The 17958-nt window shown below is 44.5% G+C and overlaps 1 protein-coding gene and 1 long non-coding RNA gene across 2 annotated transcripts in view; both read left to right on the top strand.

Annotated features, from left to right (window-relative positions):
* Positions 1-2646, top strand: part of LOC131741562 (uncharacterized) — a 57468-nt gene extending 54822 nt beyond the window's left edge. Inside the window, exons 2-3 of the long non-coding RNA XR_010836361.1 lie at positions 728-814; positions 2459-2646. This is a non-coding gene — a long non-coding RNA (uncharacterized lncRNA). The remainder of the gene's footprint in view (positions 1-727; positions 815-2458) is intronic.
* Positions 2647-7674: 5028 nt separating this feature from the next.
* The window catches only part of CHD6 (chromodomain helicase DNA binding protein 6), a 215825-nt gene continuing 205541 nt past the window's right edge, over positions 7675-17958 (top strand). Inside the window, exon 1 of the mRNA XM_059038586.2 lies at positions 7675-7885. The gene's annotated coding sequence lies outside the window, so the exon portion shown is untranslated. The remainder of the gene's footprint in view (positions 7886-17958) is intronic.

Raw genomic sequence — 17958 nt, forward strand, 5'->3', positions numbered from 1 at the left:
ATTTTTATTTTTAAAAATATTTATACATTTATTTATTTGCTTGCACCGGGTCTTAGTTGCGGCACGTGTGATCTTCATTGCCACGTGCAGGATCTTTTAGTTGTGGCATGTGGGATCTAGTTCCCTGAGCAGGGATCGAACCCAGCAGGCCCCCTGCATTGGGAGCATGGCACCTTAGCCACTGGACCACCAGGGAAGTCCCTCTGTGAGTTTATTTTTGCAAACTGCCATGAACCCCTCTCCACCAGCTCTTGGGGAATAAGGTCCATGATATAGCAGGGGAATTCCATTTTTGGCAATTGGTGAGAGTGACTCTAAAGGGATGCAGTTGATTTTCTTATGTGGTTTGTTGGATTCGTCACAGTCTAATCAGAAAACAAAACATTCTGAGGTTAAAACACGAGGACTTTATCTGAGGGCAAAGAGGTCTGGGACCAGCATGCTTATAAATTGGCTCAGAATTGTTTGCAAGGGCAGCATTATTGGGAATAAGTGTATGGCCTCATAAGATACTACTTTGAAGGACAAAATTCATTGGGGTGATCATCCTGGTATACTTCAGATCTCAGCTAATGGGCAGCTTTCCTTGACCTCCTTGATCAAGGCAGATCCTTCCAGCACAGGCTCTCATGGCACCAAGTGACCTTCCTTTATGGCACTTACCACTGCTGTTATGTTTTACATTTGTTTGCACAATTATTTGACTAAACGTCTGTCTTCTTCACAGATTGCAAGCTCCAGGAAGGCTGAGTTTGTGCTGCATTTTATTCACCGTTGTATCCCCAACACCCAGTACAGTGCTTGTCAGTTGCAGGTAATCAGTGAATGTCCTTTCAACGTATATGTTTGATTGTAAGCATCGATCTCCTTAGGTATCCACCCAAGATAAATGAAAACATATGTCCACACAAAGACTTGCATGTAAATGTTCATAGCACCGTTATTCATAATAGACCCAGTAGCCCCAAAGTGGAAACAATCCAAATGTCCATTAGTTGGCGAGTGGATAAGTATTGTAAAAGATGGCATATCCATACAATGGAGGACTCTGCAGCGATAAAAAGGAATAAACAGATAGTATATTCTACAACGTGGATGAACCACAAAGATACTGCGTTAAGTGAAATAAGCCAGACACAAATGACTGCATATTGCACTGTTCTGTAAGTATGAAATTTCTAGAAAAGGCAAAACTATAGAGAAGAAAGCAGATCAATGGTTGCCTGGGCCTGGGAGTGGGAGTGGGGAGTGACTGCAAACAGGAAGAAGGGAACTCCTGGGGGTGGTGGAAATTTTCTAAAACTGGATTGTGGTAAAGGTTGCACCACTGTATAAATTTACTAAAAATCATTAAACTCTACACTTGCAGTAGGTGTGGGGTATGGTATGCAAATTATCTTCAATAAAGATGTTAAAAATGTTTAAAAAGTCAGTCTCCTTACTTAGTCATTTTATCCCAACTTATGTTCTGGGAATACTATTTCTGTGGGACACTGTGCCAAAGATTGCTAAGTGAGTCTCTCAACTCTTTAGTGACAGAATCTTAATTTTTAAAATTGAACTATAGTTGATTTACAATATTGTGCTAGTTTCAGGTACACAGCAAAGTGATTCAGATATATATATATATATTTTTTCAGATTCTTTTCCATTATAGGTTATTACAAGATATTGAATATAGTTCCCTGTGCTACACAGTAGGTCCTTGCTGTTTATCTATTTTATAGATAGTAGTGTGTATCTGTTAGTCCCATACTCCTAATTTATCCCTTCTCCTGCTTCCCCCTTTGGTAACCATAAGTTTGTTTTCTATGTCTGTGAGTCTGTTTCTATTTTGTAAATAAGTTCATTTGTATTATTTTTTAGATTACACATATAAGTAATATATAATTGTCTTTGTCTGACTGACTTCACTTAGCATGATAATCTCTAGGTCCATCCATGTTGTTACAAATGACAATATTTCATTCTTTTGTATGCTTGAGTAATATTCCATCATATATATATGTATAGCACATCTTTATCTATTCATCTGTTGATGGAAACTTAAGAACCTCAATTTTTAAAAATACTTATTTATTTATTTATTTGGCTGCGCTGGGTCTTAGTTGCAGCATGCGGGATCTAGTTCCCTGACCAGGGATCAAACCTGGGCACTCTGCATTGGGAGCACAGAGTCTTAACCACTGGACCACCAGGGAAGTCCCAAGAACCTCAAGTTTGTTTTTTTTTTTTTAAGAACCTCAATTTTTAAATTGACACATAGCCAAGCAAAAGTTTTTTTAAATACCATATTTCCCAGCCTCCTCTGCAGCTTGGTGTGGCCATGTGACCGAGTTCTGGCCAATGAGATGTAAGCAGAAGTGATGTGTAGTATTTCCAGGAAGGCTGTTTAAGGGATATGACTCAACTCCACTTTTTCCTATTTGTCTTTCCTTTTTTTCATCCAAAAAAATAGGGACTGGTGTTCCAGCAGCCACTTTGGACCATGAAGTGACCTTGGGAATGAAAGTCAACAATGGTGGAGCAAAAATACTGAAGCCTGGGTTGCTGAAGATACCACAGAGCTCCATGCCTCCCCTGCACTGCCTGCTTCCCAGATTTCTTTTATGCAAGACAAAAATAAACGTCAGTGTTACTAATGCCCTTTGTCCTTTTGTGTGTGTGTGATATGTAGGCAAATCTAATCCTAATACTAGTTTAAATGGGTATTAAATGAAAAGGGCCAAATAATTTTGAGAAATGTTATGTTAAAGTTTAACAGATTTCATTAATACAGGACTTCTCCGAGTTTTTAATGAACAATGGGAGCTTCCAAGAGGGGCTCAAGTATGCACAAGGTCCAAACCAACCTGACCCCAAAACTCTTTTTACTGTAGCATCTCATGAGAAGAATGATTTAGAGCAAAGGGAAATGTTACTTTAAAAAAAATCCACATTTTGGCCTCTTCCTTTCTAATCCATCCTTCTTCTAGGCTGCTAGAGAGATCTTTCTAAAACATAAACGTGATGGTATCACATCCCTGTTTAAAATCCTTGAATGATTCTTATAGGAAAAAGTTCAGACTCCTTCATGTAATGAATAAGACCTTTTGGGGCTTCCCTGGTGGTGCAGTGGTTGAGAGTCCGCCTGCCGATGCAGGGGATACGGGTTCGTGCCCCGGTCCGGGAAGATCCCACATGCCGCGGAGCGGCTGGGCCCGTGAGTCATGGCCGCTGAGCCCGCGCGTCCCGAGCCTGTGCTCCGCAACGGGAGAGGCCACAACAGTGAGAGGCCCGCGTACTGCAAAAAAAAAAAAAAAAAAAAAAAAAAGACCTTTAATGATCTGGCCCCTGTCTTCTCTCTAGCCTCACCCTAGCCATCTTACTCTCAAATCATGAACTATTTGTACTGCTGAGAACTGCATATGTTCACCCCAGTCTCTCTGCCTCTGCAGCACATGCTGTGTCTCCTGAGTGGAACACTTTCCACCTGCCACCTTACCTGGCATTCTACCTTTGATGCTTTAGACCAGGCTCAGGTATCAGCTCATTCATACTTTGAGCAATTCCTACTATGTAGCCAGACATTGTACTAGTACTTGAGTTACAAAGCCAAATAAATAGTCCTTGCCCTGGAGGGACAAAGAATCAAATGAATGTAGATAAGAACTGCATTAGTCAGAGTGTACTAATGGCTGTAACAAACAACCTTCACATTTCAGTGACTTGACATTTTGACAGTTTATTTCTCCCTCATAGCACAGTCCAGTGCAGGGAAGCACACGGGTTCTGCTCCACGCGGTCAGTTGGTGACGCAGACTCATGTCATTGCCATTTTCTGGGGCCTCTTGATTCCTCCACTAGATAGTTTTGCATCTGGCCGGCAGATGAGGATAGGAGAAGAGATTGGAGGATCACATAGGAAGTTTTAGGGGATGCTTAGAAATGGGATATATTTGTGTCACTTCTGTCCAGATTCCGTTAGAGCTCAGTCACAAGGACCTATCTGATAACTCAGAAATGTAGTTTTGCTATGAGCCTAGCAGGAAAATGAAATAGGTGGGGAAAGTAGCCTTTCCTCTGCCAGAGATATATAAACAAGTACAATATGGAAGCTCACAGTCTAATGGAGGAAACAGACAAGTGAACAGAGGCAGGAAGGCAAGAGAGAACATGGTCAGGCAGGATGCAACTCGTGTTTTTAGAGTTACTGTCACAAAGTTCCAGAACTGTTGGCAGCCCTCTCATGGCTCCCCTTCAGAGCGCCTAAGGATTGCTCTTCTGGGGCCCTTTGTAAACACGGATGTACTATGTGGTACAGAAAGTCATGCGTCACTGACATCACTCCCATGTCAGAACTTCAGGGCCTCTTAGAGCCAGCCATCTCTGTCCCAGCCGCTGCTGTGGCATCCAGCTCTGCACGGGTTCCAGTTCCTCAAAGCTGCATCCTGATCATCCTTTGCCCCATGGCCCTGCTGCACACTCCTTAACACTGAATTTTGGGACACCACAGAACCCCACTTGGCACCTATGCGTGAAAAACTGGAATGAATAAGAATTCACTCAAGATGAGCTAGTAGATAAATTTCCTTCCCTTCCCTCTCCCACAGGCTGTACTGAAACTCATTTTATGTGGCTTCTCAGAGGAGAATCCCTTGAGTGGGAGCAATCAGCCACACTCAGTGGAGGCCACATGAATAAGCATCCTGGTAATGGCTCTTCCCTCTTCCCTACTTTACTCCTTTTTAAAACAAACAAACAAAAACTATTTATTTATTTGGCTGCGCCAGGTCTTAGTTGTGGCACGTGGGATCTTCGTGGCCATGTATGAGATCTTCGTTGTGACCTGGGGCTCTTTTTTTTTTTTTGGTACGTGGGCCTCTCACTGTTGTGGTGTCTCCCGTTGCGGAGCACAGGCTCCGGACGCGCAGGCTCAGCGGCCATGGCTCATGGGCCCAGCCGCTCCGCAGCATGTGGGATCTTCCCGGACCGGGGCACGAACCCGCGTCCCCTGCAACGGCAGGCAGACTCTCAACCACTGCGCCACCAGGGAAGCCCCCGGGGGCTCTTTTTAGTTGTGGCATGTGGGACCTAGTTCCCTGCCCAGGGATCAAACCCAGGCCCCTGCACTGGGAGCGCAGAGTCTTAGCCACTGGGCTGGGAGAAAGAGAAAGTCTCCTACCTTAGACCTTTTGCCTCTTACTCCTGCCCTACAGAATCAGCCTCTGCATTCTGGAGAACCCAGGCTAAGACGTCCCCATGCATGGGTACAGCTAAAAGACACTTAGCTGTCTGTGTTTCCCCTCCAGCCCCTGGATACTGCGGAACTGTTGGAAGGGTCAGATTCCACTAACCTTGGTCGGTTCTACAGACTTGTCTCTTTGAAGGTCAAGCCTGCTGCCTCTCCTGAGTATAGCTACCAAATCTTTCCTTTGCTTGTACCTGTACCATTCATTTGTGAATCAATCATGCATTCCTATTGATTTCTTGTTTAGTGATATAACATTTGTGTCTTTGCGTGTGTTTAATTTCTTACGTGCTACTGACTTTTCTCAAGTTTAAGAACAGGAATTACTGACAAATCTCCCTCCCTCCTCCCTCCCCCTCCCCCACCTCACAACAGTGTCCTTGCTTTTATGCTTTGGCATATACACACTCTCCTCCCTCTGCTGGGAGTCCCATTCCTCCCCCACCTCATCTGTGCTATGTCATCTTTTGTGGGCACAGGATTTGATTGTGTGAAAGGAGGGCCACTCGACTCCCATGTTGGACTCACCAAGTCTGCCTCTGATATAACTCTGCTCCCAGCCCCTTTCCAGAAGCTAAAGTTCACAAACCCAAGTCCCATGAGCAGTTTTAGAACCTTGATCCTGGTGTCAGACTGAAGAGGCTGTAGCTACCAGCTACAGCTGTAGCTGTCTGGTCCTGCTTCAGCCCCTGCAGCCGCTGGTTCAGGAGGGCAAGTCCGCTATCTCCGTGAGTCAGTGGGGACAAGCAGCTCTCTGCATACTCACTCACCAGCAGCTCGGCAGGACTGGAGCTCTTCAGGATCCATGTGTCAAACGCCACCTTGTCCTCAGCTGGACTATAAGCTCCCTGAGGTCAGAGATGTCATCTGCCTTGTTGAATGTCTAGAACAATACCTGGAACATAGGTAGTGCTTAATAAATATTTGTGTAAGGAAAGAAGAAAGAGGAGGGAGGAGGGAAGGACCGTGATACATCTTGGCCAGTCTTGAGTCAAATGAAAGAAATGTGCACAGGTGAGGTAGACAGGTGGCAGGGGGCGGGGGGGTGGGGGTGGGGGTGGTGCGCTGCTATCTTTGTATTTTCAAACTGGAGAAATCTCTGGTGTCTGCCGAGAAGTGAAGAAGTGGTCCTCAGAAGAGAGTTAGGGCCATGGGATGAAAATCATAGGAATGCTGGGGTTTCAAAGACACTAAAAATATCCTCTCTCTGGGGGTGCAGTAAGGCTCTGCTAAATCATTACAGCTACCTCTGACAAAGTCAGACCATGTTCATCTTAAAAGTATCAGACAAACAGCTCTTGGAATCATCAGGACTCAGATCATCCCTACTTTAATTAAGGTAAAATGAGCCTCCACAGTCAGAAGCCAACCGTTTTTTTTTTTTGTGGGTGTTAAGGAAACACCTGTGATGGGGGCAAGCAGGGGGTAAGGTGGTGAGGTGACTGCCACATCTGGGAGGGGGGCAGTAATGGATGCCATACAGAGTATTCAGCCAGACAGGCCCAACTCCTCATTCCTCCTCTCTGCCTGCATCTATTTTCTTTATAACATTTATCACTACCTCTCCCCCTGTATTTGTTTATTGTCTTTCTTTCCCCTTAGCAGGTCCATTCCATGAGAGCAAGGTCTTTGTCTTATTGACCGCTGTATCTCCTGTCTTAGATCAATGCCTGGCATTTCGTGGGCATTCAAAAATTAGCTACTAACGAACGAATTAAAGAATATTAAACAATTAGTTGAATCATTGCCATATGCTGGGCCCTGTCCTTGAGGATGCTACAAGGATGGTGAGGGAGACAGGCCTGAACATAAACACACCATAGCTCAACACCTGATTTTACGGAGGTATATCCAAGGCGCCGCAAGACCCCCGGGGTTGAAAACTCCCCGGGTGTGCGGGGGGTCCCTGGGAAGAAGCCCGTGTGCCAGGAGTGCCAGGGAGCCAAAAGGAGCAGCAGGGATGCGGCTGGAGACAGAGCTCGGGGCTCCTTGGCTCTTCGCCTGGCTTCTCGGAATCTTCTTTTCCTGACCAACGGGACCTCGGCCCCAGTGGAATCCCTCTGTCGCGGCACCCCAGTCACAACCTCTCCCAGCCCCGGAGACGCCAATCCAGGGTATTCCATATGGCTAGCCCGCTACCTAAGAGACCTCCACCTGCTGGCTGAACCCCCACCCCGCCCGCGCGCGCGCGCGCGCGCGCGTGCTCCAGGTCCCCGCCCCCTGCCGCTGTCTGCGGCTGCAGGACCCCGCCCCGCCCCCTAGGCCCGCAGGACCCCGGCCCCGCCCCGCCCCCGTGGCCCCGCCGCTCTGTCCCGGGGGGCGGGGCCGCGCGCAGCGGCGTCTCCAAGGCGGGGGGCGCGAGGCAGGGGGCGGGGCGGCCCCGGCGCCGGCCAATCAGCGCCGCTATCACATCCATGCAAATACGAGCACAATGGAGCGAGCCCATCACTCGCCCCTGCAAGCAAGCTTGAAATGGGCTTCTGTCTGAGCGGCAGCCAGGCTGACCAATGACTCTGTGTTTTGGGCCGGCGAAGCCCAATGGCATGGCAGGGAAGGCGGGCCCGAGCCGGGTTAGGGTGTCCTTGCAGGGTGTCTGAGCTAAACTTCACCAAATAATAGCTGTTTGTATTTTGGCTGCTGCAGGAGCCATTTTAGGTAAGTTCTTCTCTTAACTTTTTATTTTCTTCCCCGGCCTCGGCGGGTCGGTCTTGTCCGCGGGTCCCCGGCCCCGCACCGCCGGCCGGGCTGCGGTGCCCCTATGAATGAAGCCAGGATGAGGGGATGCGGCGGTGCCGAGGCCCGGCCGGGCCGGGGTCCGAGCGGGGCAGGCGGCGGCCTGAGGCCTGAGGCGAGGGGTCGGCCTCCGCCACGCTCCGCTCCGCCTCGCGCTCAGGCCGGGCGGCCGTCCTTGGGAGTGCGCCGCTGCGGGCCGCGCGGAGGGTTGGGGGTCCGGGCAGCCCCCGGCCCCGGGCCAGGCGTGCGGGGGCGGGGCGTGCGGAGCGCTCCCCCTTCCCTCCCGCCTCGCCCGGGGCCCGGCCGAGGAGAGACCCCCGGCCGTGCAGCGGCGGGGCCGGGGTGACCGCTATTCCCGCCGCCGCCCCCGCGGAGAAGTTGCTCTATTGGCGTCCTGCGTCTCTTTGCAGGGGTGGAGGAGGGTGGGCTGGTGCCAGGCTGCTGCTCCGGGAGGGGGCGGGGGCCCCGGCGCGTCCTCCGAGCGCGCACCCCCTACGCCCCCTTCTTACGCACTAGCGCGCACTCGCCCCGAGAATTGGAACCCTGGAGATGTCCAGCAACCCCGCAGCCAAGTTTTGTGCATTATTACATTGCATGTTTGAGCTTTAAAAAACAAAAACAAAAACGAAATCTGTCCCCTTCAGGGTATTTATTTCCTTCGCTGTTGAGAAGTAACGGAGTCTATCCCCAATTTTCCAGAGATATGCCTGTCAGATGTGCAGAGGGTTGGCAGCTACTTGGTTTTTAAAAAGACGCTGTTAGGAAATCCCCTCACTAGTGAGATAATTGAAATTTGAGTTTGTTTGCAGTTTGTTTTATTTGATCCAATTAAAAATGCATAAGCAGACTCATATTTGTGTACCTAAAGTGTTCCTAGTTCCAGTTATGATTGATGTGACTGTGGTTTCGGTAGTGTGTGATCTAATAAGGCAGTATAATTCAATTTTGAACCTGTAGGCCCGTGATCTCCAAATTAGGGTTTATGGACCATTAGTAGTCCGGCCAAGGTTTCTAGTGAATCCTTGGCATCTCCAGGCATCTTTGGGACTGTGTGTGAACGTTATTCTCCACACTGCTCATTTCTGGTGTAGCACATCCATGAACGGAGAAAATAGCCATTTAAAATTTTTTACAATTTTTAGAGAGTCTGCAGTATTGCCTGAGATTCGACTATTGTTTCTCAAATGGGTTATAGGAATACCATCCCTGTAGGCTCCAAATTTTGACGTACTTTAAGGGGATATGCTTGTGACCCCTCGAAGAGTCCAGACAAGGGCCACTCTGCTGTGTTCCCAGGGCTAATTATGAGCTATCTTTCTTACTGGGGATTTGTGTCCGTAGACTGTGCATGGCACAGGAGAATCTGTTGGTATTCCAAATTGGAAGATCAGGTTGGCAGCCTCAGGGAGATAGTTTTTCTAAACTTTGTGGCTCTCTGGGAATAGAGAGAAGGTTTGAGAGCCATGTGTGATAAAATGATTAGGCGTGAAATGTCAAGTAAAAGGGTTTATGCCAATCAGAACAGGTGGTTTCATATAAGCAATAAATGACTGTAACAAAAGGCCTGGGAAAATGTGGAGTTGTAAAAAGGTTAATTTTGGACTTCTTTTCTGTCCCAGGGCAGATTTCCTAGATGAAGTATGATGAATTATTTAAACTTTTTTCTTGATTAATGGACTATTAAAAGCTAACCTTTACAATTACCTCCCTCCGCCTTTTTTTTTTTTTTTTTTTTTGGCTAACTTTGGACTCTCCCTTATAGTAACCAGACTATGATACTGTTCTTGCTGTAGTGGGGCCATGGGCAAAGTAAATCTAGATCTGTTGTGAAATTAGCTGTGTCTCATCGCAGTATTACAGTCTGCCTGGAGTCTCATCTTTTATACTGCAGTTAGTTTTTTGCTTTTTACATTTAGCTCTTCTGTTATAGCACTGCGCAGTCTTGGAATATGATCACTTTTCCCACAACTTTTTAATGTTCTATAGCTTTCTAATTATTATTATTATTATTATTTGCGTTATGCGGGCCTCTCACTGCCGTGGCTTCTCCTGTTGCGGAGCACAGGCTCCGGACGCGCAGGCCCAGCGGCCGTGGCTCACGGGCCCAGCCACTCCACGGCATGTGGGATCTTCCCGGACCGGGGCACGAACCCGCGTCCCCTGCATCGGCAGGCGGACCCTCAACCAGTGCGCCACAGGGAAGCCCTCTAATTATTTTTACAATTTATTATTAGTTTAGTCCGAAGTTCTCTGAACTCATCAGTATATTACTTCAGGCAAATCACGGGAGAAATCGAATGGCCAGTTGAAAGTGAAGTGGGAGGCCACAAGTAACGTTACTGCATTTCTGGAAGATCCTTTGGCAGTTCGTTTTTTGTATTTATTGATTTACTTTTCTCATAACTATTTCAAATACCAAAGAAAATCTGAAGCAGAATCTTATCTCTTTAGAAACTACATCTCATTAGTGAGTTTTGCTATTAAATTACAAAAAATCTATCAGAAACAACAGGCCTTTGGGCTACTGTGTCTTGGGGATCTCTGATTTAGAGAAGTTTCGAAGACGTTTTTCAGTTTTCTTGGATGGATGTATGGCTTGGGGCAGAGACTCTGAGGCCAGCAGGGGCAGGGTAGGGCGGGTGTCGGGAGGGTGGAGCCAGAGAGCAGCTGGAGATGTGATAAGAGACCGGGACTTCATTCAGAGTGCTGCAGAGGCCAAGCAAGGAAGGGCTTGTCCAACTGGCTTTCTAGAAAGATCCCTTGGCTGCTGGGGAGGGGTGGACTATGGTGGCCAGAGGGCAGGAGGGAGCCGAGGGAGAGTGACCAGTGGTCGGGCAAGATGTTGGTGGCCTGGGCGGGAGGGGCCACAGTGGGGAGAAATGGGCAGACTGTGAGTGACCTGGCTTGGGGAGCCCTGGAGAGGAGCAGGACCGGCAGAAGGACATGCTGTGTGTGAGGTGCTGATGGGACATCACCACAAATGCTGCCTCCAAGTTACTGTCCCCAGAGGCGGCCACGTGGTGACCAGTGGGGGCAAGAGTGCAGCTTAAACTCCTCAGAATCAGAGCTCTGGCCACCTCCTCCTCTTCCTTGTGAGCCCCCAGCCCTGCCTGCCCCTCATCCAGCCCTGTGACCACCGCCCCCCCTTCTTGACCTTGGCCTTCCCTGACCTCACCAGCTTTTCCAGTTCTCCTAAATGCTGCCCTGGGGGTCAGGAAAATGCCCCAAGCAGAGTTTGTGGTTATGTCTTCCTGTGTTAAACCATGAGGAAAAAGGGTTCCACCACCTCAGGCTTGATTCTCACTGCAGGTGCCTATGTTTTTCAACTTTCATGGGAAGACTTTGTAATAACCAAGTGGAGTCACACATGGATTCATGTTCTGAACCCTTTTGAACCGGTTTGAGGATTTAAGGATTCTACCTGCATAAATATCTTTGGTATATGACAATGACAGTATCTAAATCAACTGAGGAGAGTATGTTCTCACCCTATTCTCTCGTCCCTCCAGTATAACAAGGTTTGAAATATTTTTTTTAAGTTGTCCAACAGTACCATTTTATTTCATGTACATAAGCTCAGGCACCAGCAAGATGAAAAATAAATAAATAAAACTTTGGGTAATAACTGATAACAACTACCTTTAAGAGAAAACATACCTCCATTAGTGATTTTCTTGAAAATTTTCTTTTAATTGATGTATAGTTGATTTACTATGATGTGTTAGTTTCATTATTCAGTTATATATACATATATATATTTCAGATTCTTATTCATTATAGGTTATTACAAGATATTGAATATAGTTCCATGTGCTATGCAGTAGGTCCTTGTTTATTTTATATATAGTAGTGTGTGTCTGTTAATCCCAAACTCCTAATTTATCCTTTTCCCCTGAAATCGTTTTATTTTAAAAAATTATTTAGTATTTCTTTTTATACTTCCATCCTTCATACAAAGCTTTAGTGTAATTCAGGCAAAAAGCTACAGTGGATTCCACGGGACTGCCTGCATTCCCCTGTACCAGATTATTACTATATTGAAAACTCTTCGAAATACATAGAAAATAGCTAGAGCTTAGATATCTGTTCCCTAGAGAACATTTTTGTTTGCAGTAGAATATAACACACTTGCGAGGGAAGCAAAAAAAGCATTGGATGAGTGAATACCTGGTCTGTGTCCAGCACTTAGCCAGGTGCTGGGACTATAGAGATGAGAAAAAATATCCCCGTTTTCTTAGCCACTCTGTGAGCTCCATGGTCTGCAGCTCAAATAAATGAAATAACTTGTTCAAGGCCACAAAGCTGGTTCAGGTTAGAGTCAGAATTCGAACCCACATCATCTCGACCCAAAGCACATATTCTTTTTTTTTTTCAAAGCACATATTCTTTTCACCACCAACACTCTCTAAAGATTTCTTAAAAAGCTGGAGTGTGCTGTCATGCTTTCGTGGTATGGTACTAGATTAACTAGCACACTTTGCGTTAGTTCTGTACACCCGCCCATTTTTACTTCTCCATTTCGAGAATTTGTCACTGAAGAGGCAAGTTGGAATACAGTGAGGGCACCCGGCCCCCCCTTGTCTCCATGGTGTGGGAGAGGTCTTTCTGGGGCACTTAGGAGTTCACAGTTAGCCTAGTACAGTAATAACCATGAATTGCAGAGAGAGAATGCAGTCAGTTTTTCCTTGCCAACATGTTCTTCTCTTTAGTTCATTTTGTGGAGGCTCATGAGAAATTCTGTTACTTCCATAAAAGTCTTGAAGGTAGTAAACCAGAGTTATTTTAAAATATCCACCTCTTTTCCAATTTCTGAACCAGATTATTTGCATAAAATCCAGAGAAAAATGTTTAGTTTTGCTGTGGTACCTGTATTAGTTGTTTTTTCTAGTTTGTAATAGTGATTCCTTACATTCTCCTACTTTTATTCTTTGTGCCATTTGCCATTGAGATTGTTAGGATCTTTGATAATATATGACATAAATAGCCCATATTTTGAGGAATTTTTCAAAATTGATGAACCTTTTTCTTTATAGTAATAATGAAGGACTTAAAATTTTTAGCAAAGAAAAAAACCTGATTTTTCAATAGACTTCCATGGTGTTTTTATCCACTGGCTATTTCAGAAGAACTTAACATACTGAGACAGTGTTTGAAAATTTCAGGAAAACTGGGAAGCAGAATTTTAAGATAACTTCAGGACATGAATCCAAACACTTACAATGTGATGGGTGCATGTTTGAATTTTGTTAAAGAGTAAAGGGAGATTTCTTTTTCTCTCTTTTTTTTTTGGCGGGGCGGCATGCTGGAGCTTAGTTCCCCACCAGGGATCGAAACCGTGCCCCCTACAATAGAAGCGTGGAGTCTTAACAACTGGACCATCAGGGAATTCCCAAGGGAGATTTCTGTTTGTCTACTTTTTTACTCTATTAAAGATTCTTGTAGGGAGTTTTCACTGATCTAATTTTATGGATCAAATATATTATCTGTAAAATTTTAGTATATTTTGGATTTTCTTATACAGCTATGTGATCAAGGCATTTTATTTTTGGAATATCTATATTTTTAAATTCTAAAATTGTCTTTCTGTAAAAGGTCACGCTTCAGGTTAAATGAAGGTCTAGCTATCCTAGCACTGACCTTTGGTTCCTACCTATTTAGGTTGATGCTTTTTATCCTGGGATTCATGGACACCAAGGAAGTCTTTAGCTCATCTGTGAACTGCCCGAAATAGTATGCAAAATACTGTTTGTGTGTGCATGTTTATGGGACGCCAATCCATCATTTCTTATGATTCTTAAAGGGATTTGTGGTTCCCCCCATCCCCACCGTCTCCTCTCCCCCATCTCTTCCCACCTGCATGCAAAAATAATATGAAGGGTCACTGATTTAGGTCCTTACAAAACAGTTGTTTTGTTTGAGCAAAAGTTTTTTGCCCAGAGGCTGACTTCTTTGGGTCTTTTTTGCCCTTTAGCAGTTGCTGCAGTCTCAGTCTGGATCAGTTGGCCTAGGCTTGGGGAAGTCTTTCTGCATCCTTCAGGGTGACATGCAGGCAAGGGTTACCCCCAAATTCTTCCCTACCTTATTGTTATACATGGGAAGCTGTTCCATGCCTTTGCCCATGCAGCCTGATAGAGTGAAGGTTGGAGCAGGTGACAAGACAGGCTTAGAGGGTCCTGGGCCTCTTGGTTTCAGCCATCTGCCTCTGCAGATGGGACTGGAGGGGGTGGCCATGGCAGAAGCTCCTGATATTATCTTGCTTTGGATTCTACTTCTTACTCATTCTGTTAGTGTTTCATTCGATATGTTAGGAGGAAAAGGGTTTTCTTTCTGACATTGTAAGCAAACAGTTAAAAAGATGGGGCTTCCCTGGTGGCACAGTGGTTAGGAATCCACCTGCCAGCGTGGGGGACGTGGGTCTGAGCCTGTGCTCTGGAGCCTGTGAGCCACAGCTACTGAAGCCTGTGTGCCTGTGCTCCGCAGCAGGAGAGGCCACCAGAATGAGGAGTGGCCTCCACTTGCCACAGCTGGGGAGGGCCTGCTGTGCAGCAGCGAGGACCCAATGCAGCCAAAAATAAATAAAGAAATAAATTTATTTTAAAAAATGGTTAAAACAGTACATTAAAAAAAACTCCCCCCATTTTTATATTCCCCAGATGTTATATGAGATATATGCCTTGTAACTTTCCTGTTAATGTTGTTAATTTTAAGTGGTATTTTTCTTAAAATAATGTCTAGTTGAGCATGTAACCTTATTTTATACAGAACATGCATATATGTGAAGTTCTGTTAAACCAGATATTACTATAGGAAAAAGGATCACATATTAAAGTTCTCAGAGACTTATTTTATAATTTATTTAAGTAATAGTCAAACAAACTGGTAAAACAAAATTACAGAGCAATAAGAAAATTCTTAAGAGTAGCCTCTAGGAAGTGTCTGACCTGAAGTTATCCTGCAGATTTTCTCATAGAAGTCCATCTGTTGGGCCAGACCAGAAGTTGAGTAGAAGAAAAATCAGTTTGTTTGGTTTGATATATGAATTGAGGAAAACAGGTAAGCTTTAGGTAGTTTGCTGAAGGGCATTGAGTCCTAAAAGGGGATTCTGTTTGATGTGTTCCTTCCCTAAGTATACAAGAGTAAAGAAACTTACCTGGACTGTTCATTTTGGGTTTGGGGAAATCATCAGTATTCATAAGAAATCCTTTTAGGGATTGTGTCTGGAAAGGTAGGTCCAGATCGTCGATTTTATTTACTGAAAGAAATTTTCTGTGATTTAACGCAGAGACTCTATTAATGTTGTGTATCTTGGCTTACCAACTTTTGCAGTGTTAGCAGTCTAAGTTCAACCTTGGGTTAGCATGAAAAAGTCAAGCCATCATCTTTGTTGACCATGTGACAGATTTAGATCACGTAAATGATGACCTGTCAGGTTGTTTCTTTGAGCAGACCCTGTATATTATTGTTTTAAGGGACTGGACGGGGGTGGGTGGGTGGTTTTCTGCTTCATGGAAATAACATTTTTGCCTTGAGTTGTAAAATAACCTTGAGGAAATGGTAGAGGATATGAAAGAGATCCTTAATGACCAGCTCCAAAAGAGATAATCGTAAAAAGAAAGTTCTTCTAGATCTAAGGGCTACTCACACTTAGTCTGGATCTGTGCAGGTCTGTGAACTGTTTGTTATCTGTCTGCCATGAGCTAAGTTCAGAACTTGAGAGAAGGTATTTAGCTGCTTTTACTACAGTTTTTAGAAAAACGATTTGTCTGTTGAATCTGATAATTTTAAAAGTATAAGTTTATGGTATAGTCCTTGTTTAAAGTATTTTTTCCTGATAATTGACTTTTCTAGTATTTTATAAAAGCATTGGTCAATGGTGGATTAGGAAAAAGCAAAAGCTAGTCCTTTACCCTAGAGAGTACTACTCAAGATGATAGGCAGTATCAGTGTCATCTTGAAGCTTGTTAGAAATGCCGGTTTTGGGCTCCATTCCAGACAACTGAAATAAACTACCCGGGGTGGAGACCAGTAGTATGTGTTATAACAAACTATCCTGATGATTTTGTGTACCTTTAAATTTGAGAAGCATTGTTCTAGATCATCATTGTCCAGTAGTACTCTGTGCTATGATGTAAAATGTCCTACATCTATGCAGGACTTCAAGTCACATGTGGCTTTTGAAGCTCCTAAAAGGTGGCTAGTATGACTGAGGAACAGAATTTAAATTTTTATTTAATATCTGTGAATTTAAGTTTAAATAGCCACATGTGGCTCTGGCATTTGACAGCACAACTCTAGACCCTTTAACACCCCTGCCACCCCCCGCCCCCGCACTTTTTGGGGAAAATAGTGGACTTTTTTTTTCTTTTCACTTAGAAAGGAAAATACAATATGGGACAAGACTGTCCTTTAGGCTAAAATGAGACTAAACAAATCATATAATAAAGTTTAGCACTATTTTTTCCATTTATGCTTACCTATTTATTTTTATCTAAAAGTTGATTTGATGTTAAGAAAATAATAGGATCAGAAAATAAATTTAGATCTGTGTCCTGTAAGTGCAAATACCAAGGTAGCTGTTCCAGCGAGGCCTTATAACCCTTCATGGCTGTGACTAACATGCATGTCTTTCAGCATGACTGCTGAAGCTTTTTTCTTTCATATAAAGATTTAACACAGGCAGCTTCCCCCCCCACCCCCCCACGCCGTACGCCGGCCTCTCACTGCTGCGGCCTCTCCCGTTGCAGAGCACCAGGGAAGCCCAATAACCAGCGTTTTATATTGAGAATAAAGTATTACACTTAAAAGCTGCCTGTGTTAGGGCTTCCCTGGTGGCGCAATGGTTGGGAGTCCGCCTGCTGATGCAGGGGACATGGGTTCGTGCCCCGGTCTGAGAGGATCCCACGTAACACGGAGCGGCTGGGCCCGTGAGCCATGGCCACTGGGACTGCGCGTCCGGAGCCTGTGCTCCGCAACCGGAGAGGCCGCAGCAGTGCGAGGCCCGCGTACCGCAAAAAAAAAAACCAAAAACCCCAAACCGCTGGTTATTGAGGGTTCTCATTACTTTAGACTAGTTAATGGAGATTTTTCCTATGTAAAGTATTTCTGGTTTACCAGCTTACTTAGAGGTTGCTTTTTCAGTTTATGAAGGTATAATCTTTGTTTTTAATAATATTAACCAAAGCTCCCTTGAAGGATTGAACCTTATCCTCTGTCCTCTTCCAATATATTTAAAAATTGATTTGTTAAAAGAAAGGATTTCTTTTACTCATTCAGGGCTGTATATTCTTCCCTGCCTCCAGCCCCATCTACTTGTACTTCAGATTTTAAACTCATTAAAATCAAGAATAACATTGATTCTAATATATTGATTAATATTCATTGTAGAACTGGAAATTATTTTGTGATTGACAAGTGGAAGGAAATATGGCTATGGAAGTAAATGAAGATCCACATGTAGAATTATAGCTTTTTAGAATGCTGTCTAGACATAATAAAATGGATCTTTCTAAACATATTGTAATTTTATTAAATTTATTTGCCAGGTTTTAAGTTTTCAAGCAGGAGATTTTTAGTCATTTAGCAGTGACTCTTGAAGCATGAGAGACAGTAAGGAGTGTCCCCATATGCTTTATACACTCACAGATGTTAGAATCAGAAAGCTTCTTAAAGATCATAAATAGGGCTGCAGGAAGAGCAAAATTACTGATGCAGCAGTGTCTCTTGCTTTGTTTATGGCATGAATTAATGTTGTATTGTTTTCCATTGTTTTTCATTAAAAAGCAGCACTGTTTTCCCTTTAATTCTGTTGTAGGGGACAGTTTTATACTCTCAGAGTGAGTTAATGTATATGGTAGGTTGTATGGGCAGGGGCTACTGTTTAACTGAGACACAAGTATCACTGATTGGGAGAGCTTAACATTTTGTAACATGCAGCTTTGAGCTCTTTTGTTTGACTTTCTCCAAAGGATTTCAAGTTCTTGATCCCTAGGCACATA

The sequence above is a fragment of the Kogia breviceps genome, chromosome 14 (assembly GCF_026419965.1).
Source record: "Kogia breviceps isolate mKogBre1 chromosome 14, mKogBre1 haplotype 1, whole genome shotgun sequence".
NCBI classification, from domain to species: Eukaryota; Metazoa; Chordata; class Mammalia; order Artiodactyla; family Physeteridae; genus Kogia; species Kogia breviceps.